Consider the following 9,973-nt stretch of genomic DNA (forward strand, 5'->3'; position numbering starts at 1 on the left):
TCTGAATTTTCATCAGTGTCAAAATGCCATTTAGGTCAATGGAGTTACTCAGGATTCACACCAGCATAGGGGACAGAAGGATTACACCCTTACGGCCTGATTCAGCACTGAAACCTCGCTGAACCTCGCTGAAAAGCAAGCCTAGAACTTTCTGACTGGCGCCAATGATTGCCCAAGATGGATGGCGGAGGATAACGAGGCCAGAGACTGGGAGTAGGTCTCTGGGACTCTAGAGCTTGAGCTCCAATAACCCCCATTAAGCTAGGCACTTGTTTGAAAGTCTACAAAGCTGCTGGCTCTGGAAATCTCTGGAAAGCAGACTTTCCCTTCAAGAACCCAGTGGCTGTGTCTAGACTGGCCAGTTTTTCTGGAAAATCAGCTGCTTTTCCAGAAAAACTTGCCAGCTGTCTACACTGGCCGCTTGAATTTCCGCAAAAGCACTGACTTCCTACTGTCTGAAATCAGTGCTTCTTGCGGAAATTCTATGCTGCTCCCAGTCGGGCAAAAGTCCCTTTTGCGCAAAGCGTTTGCGCAAAAGGGCCAGTGTAGACAGCTCAGATTTGTTTTCTGCAAAAAAGCCCCGATCGCGAAAATGGCAATTGGGGCTTTTTTTTGTGGAAAAGAACGTCTAGATTGGCATGGATGCTTTTCCACAAAACGTGCTTTTGCAGAAAAACGTCCGTGCCAATCTAGACACTCTGTTCCGAAAATGCTTTTAACGGAAAACTTTTCCGTTAAAAGCATTTCCAGAAAATCATGCCAATCTAGACGCAGCCAGTATGTTCTGGGTTTGGCTTCCCAATGGATTGATGAAGTTTATTGAACCTTTGAAGCGTGGGAAGGGTTTATTTCAAGTTCTGAGGTGAAGAAATCAGAGATGGAAACAGGTGTTGAGAAGCTAGTGCTGCGGCCAGGGTAGAGCTGGTACCCACAATATGCTCTCTACCTTTGCCTATGCCCAGGTCTAAATGCCTCACATGATACATATTGCTGCACTTCCCTCATGCACACCGCTCCTCTAACAGAATCCATTCGTTTTCCTCTTCTTAATTTTACAGTGTTACCCCCAAATGTTAAAACCCCTTTTCACCAACCCCAAAAGAATCCTTCTTCCTTTTTGGAGACTGCATGTCAGCTACATCTAGAAGGTTGCATGCTACCCCACACCCTTTAGCCCTGTCCATATAGAGGGAACGGGGTGGCATTGAACGCAGTGTACTCCATGCAGGCAGAGGGTGTGACTTGAGGATTAGGTTACAGGATCAAGGGCTTGCTGATTAGATCAAGTTATTACCAGTCATGTCTCTCTTTCGGCAGGACGCGGCCCCTTTCAGCCCTTTAATCACTTCATTGTTCTTGCCCTTTCTCAGTTTCCCTCCAACCTGTCCACATGTTTCTGCTGTCAAGGTACCAAGAAGACAAGAATACGTCATTCTAAATGCAGCCTCAGCCATTGAAATGCAGCATAGAAAGAAGCTGTCACCTCCGCAGTCTGTGATATGCCGTCTGCACAGGCAGTCCAAAAAAAGCGTTGGCTAAAAAACAAAACCTGCATATTACACTGCAAATTTCTTCCTAATTTGCACCTATCACCTCCTACATCTTTCTCCCACGTCGGTGTCAGTGCCATTAGCCCACCTCCCATCTTATTTTATTATTTCCACTCTGTTTCTCCAACCCCCTTTTACATCCACTCATACATTTTACATAAGAGCAAAGGAAATGCCAAACTGATTCAGACTTGAGATCCATCCAGCCCGGTTTCCTGTCTCTAGCAGTGGCAAGTGATGGATGCATCAGAGGAAGATGCAAAAAATAATCATCTGAGGCACAATAAATACATTTCTCTCCACCCTATTCCTGCAACATCACCCAAGTTAATATTAGCTACAAATGAAGTGAACATGTTGGTTAACCCCGCTTACAAAACATTAGGGAAGACTCAGAATAGCTGTAGAATAGAATAGAAACATCTACATGGTTTTGTCCTAGTCAGTAAATAAAACAATGAGGCTTTGTCTACACTGGCAAGTTATTCCGGAAAATCAGCCGCTTTTCCGGAAAAACTTGCCAGCTGTCTACACTGGCCGCTTGAATTTCCGGAAAAGCACTGATGATCTCATGTAAAATCATCAGTGCTTTTCCGGAAAAACTATGCTGCTCCCGTTCAGGCAAAAGTCTTTTTCCGGAAAACTGTTCCGAAAAAGGGCCAGTGTAGACAGCACAATAGTGTTTACCGCAAAAAAGCCCCGATCGCGAAAATGGCGATCGGGGCTTTTTTGCTGAAAAGCGCGTCTAGATTGGCACGGACGCTTTTCCGGAAAAAGTGCTTTACCGGAAAAGCGTCCTGCCAATCTAGACACGCTTTTCCAAAAATGCTTTTAACGGAAAACTTTTCCGTTAAAAGCATTTCCGGAAAATCATGCCAGTGTAGACGTAGCCACAAGGCTGACTTAGGATACTATGCCATGGAAGAGTCTCTTGTTCTAAAACGGGTGCCATGGAAGCCGATGGGAGGGACCAATCCTGGAGTAAGGCATCACTCACTGTGTCAAAGTCAAACACAGGACTCACAGATTTGTCCGACCGCTCTGTTTATTAGCAAAGCCGCTCTGCTAATACACCCAGAACATGTGAGTACCAAACAAGGCTCAAACCCCTTAGATTTATACAGTCAAAAGAAAGCCAACCTAACAAGATTAAAAGGTGGCAAAACTTCACATGATTAGTATGAGACTAGTCAAGTATCTTCATTTCCATATTAAGCACACAGCAATCTCCTGTCCATATCTCCCTGGTTATCTCAATTACTTTCTGCCTAACACCTAGGCTGTGTCTAGACTGGCAAGTTTTTCTGGAAAATCAGCCGCTTTTCCGGAAAAACTTGCCAGCTGTCTACACTGGCCGCTTGAATTTCTGCAAAAGCACTGACGATCTCATGTAAGATTGTCAGTGCTTTTGCAGAAATACTATGCTGCTCCCGTTCGGGCAAAAGTCTTTTTCCGAAAAACTTTTGCGCAAAAGGGCCAGTGTAGACAGCAGAGATTTGTTTTGCGCAAAAAAGCCCCGATCGCGAAAATCGCGAAACCATGTAGATGTTTTTAGATTGGCACGGACGCTTTTCCACAAAAAGTGTTTTTCTGGAAAAGCGTCCTGCCAATCTAGATGCACTTTTCCGAAAATGCTTTTAACGGAAAACTTTTCCGTTAAAAGCATTTCCAGAAAAGCATGCCAGTCTAGACGTAGCCCTAATGTTTCCTTTTCCTGTTATCCCAGGCATACCTGGCTAGCACTCTGATCTGCATACCTACAAACAACATGAACATAATTTCCTCTTTCCTGTTCAGAGACAAACAGTATTCCTTCAACTTATTCATTTATTACAGTATAATTCATCTTTCTCTTACAATATAATTCTTTCTACTTTCACAACTGTGTGTAAGAGTACTGGAATACAGCCCAAAGTAAATACATACAGTGCAAAGAATGGTATGGTCTGGCACTATCATCTGGGATGTTGCCAGATGTGATGTACATCTGTGATGTTGCCAGATGTGATGTACATCTGTGATGTTGCTGAAGGCTGGGTGTCTAGCCAGCAGCTGATGTTCTCCAGCCACCAGCCCTGTCGGCAGAGTGGACACAGTGGTGGCGGCTAGCTGAGCACCCAGCTCTAAATATGCCAGACCCTACCACCCTTACATCTGCACTTCTGCACAGCTGCTGCTGGCAGAGCTGCCTTCAGAGCTGGGCACCAGGCCAGCAGCTGCCACCCTGAACATTGAGAACATCTAGGGCTGGCCATAGGGAAAATGGTGCTGGGTAATGGGGAGAGGAGGAAAGCTGGGAAGAAATGGGAGCAGGAAGCACAGGGGAAGGTGATCCCTGGAGGTGTTTCTGACCCGGACAGAGGAGCAGCCCAATCAAGGGAAGAAAAAGTCCCATCCCTCTCCTGCTCAGCCAGCACTAGCACCTGGAACTTGGCACACGGTAAGAACCCCAGGCTGGGCGTCTTGTCCCTGCTCCACATTGGTTCTGGGCCACATGTTTGGGGGGTATATATATAGTACAGCCTCCAGTCCCCCCGATTTTCTGTCTAGCCCACTTCAGCCCCTCTCCTCTGCACCAGGGAGAGGCTGGTGCCACCCTTGCAACTGTCGTTTAGTACTAATCATGCTTTCTGCTACACTAATACACAGATGGGAGAATATTGTCTAAAATTAGTGAACTCTTCAGCATCTGCTACTAAATCTGTTCTGAGAAGGGGGGAAGATCCCATTTTTCAACAGATTATAAGGAGTGCAGTTCTTTAACATGTGGTTTTGCAAGCTTCTCCTGTACAATAATAGGACTCAAAACTGAGTCCTTTTACAGCTCTCTGCATCACCCCACCAGACCCCTTCCCCCAGCCCTGCACATAGACACTTATCAGCGCCCCGGGGCAGATCCCCAGCGAGTGTACCTCATCGGGGATCCTTGGATTGCACCATCAACACTACTTCTATCGCTCTTCAGCCACTTTTCAGTTCATGGGAAAGGGCTTTTGCCCAAGTCAGTAGGAATAAATATGATGTCGCAGTTCAGCATCCAGGACTTTACTCAAGTCCAGACACCCCACAGACCATGATTAGAGCCCTGTGTGATACAAAATTGGTATCCGCATCTCATCTGTACCTGCAAAAAGGAGCCACAGATACCTGCATCCACATCCACGGAGGCAGATTCCCCTGGAGATAAAGTGGATATCCAAGGATTTGAAGGGCTCTCGCCATGACTTGCTATTGTGGATCAAGCTATTATGAAATTGAGCTGCACCAGCTTGACAGCCTGTGCTCTGGGATTTTCTCCTTAAATAATTCAGAGAGTTCCAGAAGTGCCCATCTTTTAAAAAGGGCAGACGGACAATCCAGGGAACTACAGATCGGTCAGTCTCACCTCATTCCCCAGAAAAATCATGGAGAGGAATCTCAAGAAATCCATTTTGAAGCACTGAAAGAGGGGAAAGTGATCAGGAACAGTCAACATGGATTCACCAAGAACAAGTCATACCTGACGAACCTGATGGCCTTCTATAAGGGTATGTCTACACTACAGCACTAATTCGAACTAACTTAGTTCGAATTAGTTAATTCGAACTAAGCTAATTCGAATTAGCGCATCCAGACTTAAAAACTAGTTCGAATTAGCGTTTTGCTAATTCAAACTAGCATGTCCACACTGAGTGGACCCTGAACTGAGGTTAAGGATGGCCCGAAGCAGTGCCGGCAGGGCATCAGATTAGGACTTAGAGCATGGAGATGCTGCCTCAGGCTAGCTGAGGGCTGTGCTTAAAGGGACTCAACCCCCACCCCGGACAGACAGTTCTCAGGGGTTCCCTGCTTGCTTGTCGAACTCAATGAAGGGCAGCAAAGCAGTCCTGGCTTGGAGTGCCATGAGTGCCCACACTCAGCACATCACAGCACTCGACCATCAGCCCGGCTGCACTTGACGCAGGCTGCCATCCGGAGGGGGGGTCAATCAAGTGGCTTCAGGAGAGTTTCCACCCTGAGGAGCCCACAGAGCCAGCCCAGTCCTCCCCATCGGGGGCTCATACCCCATTCCTCCCTCACCTCCTTCCACTTACCCCTCCCTAACCCCCCTTCCTGATGTACAAAATAAAGGACACGTGTGTTCAAAAATAGAAACTCTCTTTATTGAACAAAACTCGGGGAGACTGGGAAAAGAAGGTGGGAGAGGGAAAGAGAGAGGGTGGGAGATGGGAGGGCAACTAAAATGATGAGGGGTTTGGAACAGGTCCCATATGAAGAGGGGCTAAAGAGACTGGGACTTTTCAGCTTAGAAAAGAGGAGACTGAGGGGGGATATGATAGAGGTCTATAAAAGCATGAGTGGGGTGGAGAGGGCGCATAAAGAAAAGTTCTTCATTAGTTCCCATAATAGAAGGACTAGAGGACACCAAATAAAATGAATGGGTAGCAGGCTTCAAACTAACAACAGAAAGTTCTTCTTCACAAAGCAAATAGTCAACCTGTGGAACTCCTTGCTGCAGGAGGCTGTGAAGGCTAGAACTAGAACAGAGTTTAAAGAGAAGTGAGATAAACTCATGGAGGTTGGGTCCATGGAGTGCTATTAGCCAAGGGGTAGGAACGGTGTCCCTGGCCTCTCTTTGTGGAAGGCTGGAGAGGGATGGCACGAGACAAATGGTTTGGTCACTGTCTTTGGTCCATCCCCTCCAGGGTCCCTAGGGTTGGCTGCTGTCGGCAGACAGGCTACTGGGCTAGATGGACCTTTGGTCTGACCCAGTACGGCCATTCTAAGCTCAGGGCTAAGGGTTAGGGGTCTCAGTGGACCACCTTGATTTTCATGCCAACGTGCTCCTGAGTGGCCAGGCTGGCAGCTCTCCTGCCCTAGATGGCCACTGTCCTGTACCTAGTGCGGAGATAGTGGACGAGGTCCACGATGTCTGCACTAGACCAGGCGGGCGCCCGCCTCTTGCGGACCTGGGCAGGCTCCCGGGAGCCGCCAGCCTGGTCCCGGGAAGAGGCGGAGGGCTGGGTGGCAGTGGGTGGCCGGCTCGAGCCGTGCCAGCTGCAGGGTCTGCTGGCTGGGTGCTGGCAGGCTTGCACCTGGCACGGGCACCGTAGCCAGCCCGTACCCCTTTAAAGGCTCCGGGGCCAGGAGGGGGGCAGAAATGTTTCCCTGGTGGTGCCCAGAGTGGCCACCAGGGCAAGCTGGGGAGGGCTAGCCTCCCACTGGTTTGAATTAAGTGGCTACACAGCCCTTAATTCGAACTAGTTAATTCGAACTAGGCTTAATCCTCGTGCAATGAGGTTTACTTAGTTCGAATGAAGCGCTCCGTTAGTTCGAATTAAGTTCGAACTAGTGGTTTGCCTGTGTAGCGCCTATCAAAGTTAATTCGAACTAACGTCTGTTAGTTCCAATTAACTTTGTAGTGTAGACATACCCTAACTAAGTAACTGGCTCTGTGGACATGGGGAAGTTAGTGGATGTGATGTACCTTGACTTTAGCAAAGCTTTTGCTAGTCTCCCACAGTATTCTCACTTGAAAGTTAAGGAAATATGGATTGGATAAATGAACTGTAAGGTGGTTAGAAAGCTGGCTAGATTGTCGGGCTCAACAAGTAGTGATCAACAGCTCGATATCTGGTTAGCAATTGGTATCAAGCGGAGTGCCCCAAGGGTCGGTTCTAGGGCCAGTTTAGTTCAACATCTTCATTAATGACCTGGATGAAGGGATGGATTGCACCCTCAGCAAGTTTGCAGATGACACTAAGCTAGGGGGAGAGGTAGATACGTTGATGGGTCCAGAGCGACCTAGACAAGTTGGAGGATTTGGCCAAAAGAACGCTGATGACGTTCAAGAAGGAGAAGTGCAGAGGCCTGCACTTGGGCTGGAAGAATCCCAAACGCTGTTACAGCAGGTGTACTGACTGGCTACTCAGCAGAAAAGCACCTGGGGGTTACAGTGGATGAGAAGCTGGAGATGAGTGAACAGTGTGTCCTTGTAGCCAAGAAGGCTAATGGCATATTAGGGTGCATTAGGAGGAGCATTACCAGCAGATCTAGGGAAGTGATTATTCCCCTTTATTTGGCACTGATAAGGCCACTTCTGTATTGCATCCAATTCTGGGGCCCCATTACAAAAAGGATGTAGTGGCATTGGAGTAAGTCCAGCGGAGGGCAACTAAAATGGTTAGGGGGCTGGAGCACATGGCCTATGAGGAAAGGCTGGGGGATTTGGGCTTAAGAGAAGAGCGAGGGGGGATTTGACAGCAGCCTTCAACTACCTGACGGGAGGTTCCAAAGGGGACGGAGAGAGGCTGTTCTCGGTAGTGACGGGCAGAACAAGGAGCAATGGGCTCAGGTTGCAGTGGGGGTGTCTAGGTTGGATATTAGGAAAAACTATTTCACTCCGAGGATGGGGAAGCACTGGGCTGGGTTCCCTAGGGCGGGGGTGGAATCTCCATCCCTGGAGATTTTTAAGTCCCAGCTTGACAAAGCCCTGGCTGGAATGGTTGAGTTGGGTTGGTCCGGCTTTGGGCCGGGGGCTGGACTCCATGACTCCGGAGGTCTCTTCCAGCCCTGGGATTCTAGGATTCTACGTCGAATCGAGGCCCCTTTTGAGAACGGTCCAGACTCAGTGCAGAGCACTAGCCAATGGACAGCGTCTGTGTTGACATGTGGGTGATTTCCAGACGGCTGCGCAAGCACGGGAGCGATCACAGCCAATGGATTTTGCAAAGCTTGCTTGGGTCTGGGGAGACCAGCCTTAGCGGGGCTGTAGCTCTCCATCCTGGAAAAGAAAAGGTCACCGGGTTTTCCTGAGCTTTGGGCTCCTCCGGAGCCTGCACTTGAGGAAGCAGATGGAGGCTGATTGTGTTTCGCTAAGATCAGTGGGGACTCGCCGACTCCCTGCCATTATCACTTCGCCTTCCACACTCGACTGGGTATCTCAGTCAAATATTAACCTTGGCCTCTGCTCAGGATTGAACGCCTGGCCTCCCTGACCCTGCTGGGCCCCCGGCGGGCTCACTTATTCATGTATTTGTTTTCCCTTTTTCACTGGGCTGCCTGTCGTTCAGCAGGCAGTGGCGATAGGAAGACGCCCTGCCGAGAGGAGACCTTTCCCAGTGCCGCTGCCTCGGGCCAGATGTGCCTTCCAAAGAGCCCTCCGCAAAAGCCTGGTCTCCCCCCGGCACCTTCAGCGGTGAAATATCTGCACCGCTTCGCTGGGAGCCGGGCAGCACTTCGAAGCCGCTGGTCCGTGAGCCTGCCCTGTGCGTCCAGGGTGGGATGGGGGAGGGGAAAGATCCATGGGGCCGCATTGCCTTAGCACAGGGGTCAGCAACCTACAGCCCACGAGCCACAACTGTCCCGCTCCCCGGTGTGCCCGAGGTGGAGTCGGGCCGTGGGGCGGCGACTCCTGGGGCCGGAGCCCAGGCACACAGGGCAGCCGCCCTCCACATGGCCCTGCCCCAGGACCCTCCGGAACGCCACCGCCACATGGCCCTGGCCCCCGCTTCAGTGCTTCCCCAGCCCGCATGAGGCCACAGGAAGGTCGGGCGGCGGTTCCCCTCCTGCTGCAGCACAGGGACGGGGGGAGGCCACGATCCAGCTGCGGTGATCCTGGCCTGGCCCCTTGTCCAGCCACTGCTGCCCGGGTGCAGCAGGTAAAGTAATCTGGCCCCAGCTCCTCCCTCCCCCGCCTTTCCCCCCATACACACCCTACTGCCCATCCCCCGCAGCCTGCCTGGCCACCTGCACCTCCCACACACCCCAGCCCCTGAGTCCTCATACACCCCAGCTCTGACTCCTGCACCCCCACATCCCCAGCCCCTGCCATGATATTCCTGCAGCCCCCCCCCACACCTCAACCTCCTGCCCTGAGTCCTCATACACCCCAGCCCTGACTCCTGCACCCCCACATCCCCAGCCCCTGCCATAATATTCCTGCAGCACCCCCACACCTGAGCCTCCTGCCCTGAGTCCTCATACACCCCAGCCCTGACTCCTGCACCCCCACATCCCCAGCCCCTGCCATGATATTCCTGCAGCACCCCCACACCTGAGCCTCCTGCCCTGAGTCCTCATACACCCCAGCCCTGACTCCTGCACCCCCACATCCCCAGCCCCTGCCATAATATTCCTGCAGCCCCCCCCCACACACACCTCAACCACCTGCCCTGAGCCCTCTTACACCCCAGCCCTGACTCCTGCACCTCCACATCCCTAGCCCCTGCCATAATATTCCTGCAGCCCCCCCACACCTGAGCCTCCTGCCCTGAGCCCTCTTACACCCCAGCCCTGAGTCCTGCACCCCACATGGCTAGCCCCCGCCATAATACTCCTGCACCCCCCCCAAACACACACACAACCCCGTGCCCTGAGAGATATCTTTTCAGTCATGCAATGGGCATTCTTACACGGATCTTTGCTGGCCACTTGGTCTGAAT

The sequence above is a fragment of the Pelodiscus sinensis genome, chromosome 20, assembly GCF_049634645.1.
Source record: "Pelodiscus sinensis isolate JC-2024 chromosome 20, ASM4963464v1, whole genome shotgun sequence".
In the NCBI taxonomy this organism is placed as follows: Eukaryota; Metazoa; Chordata; order Testudines; family Trionychidae; genus Pelodiscus; species Pelodiscus sinensis.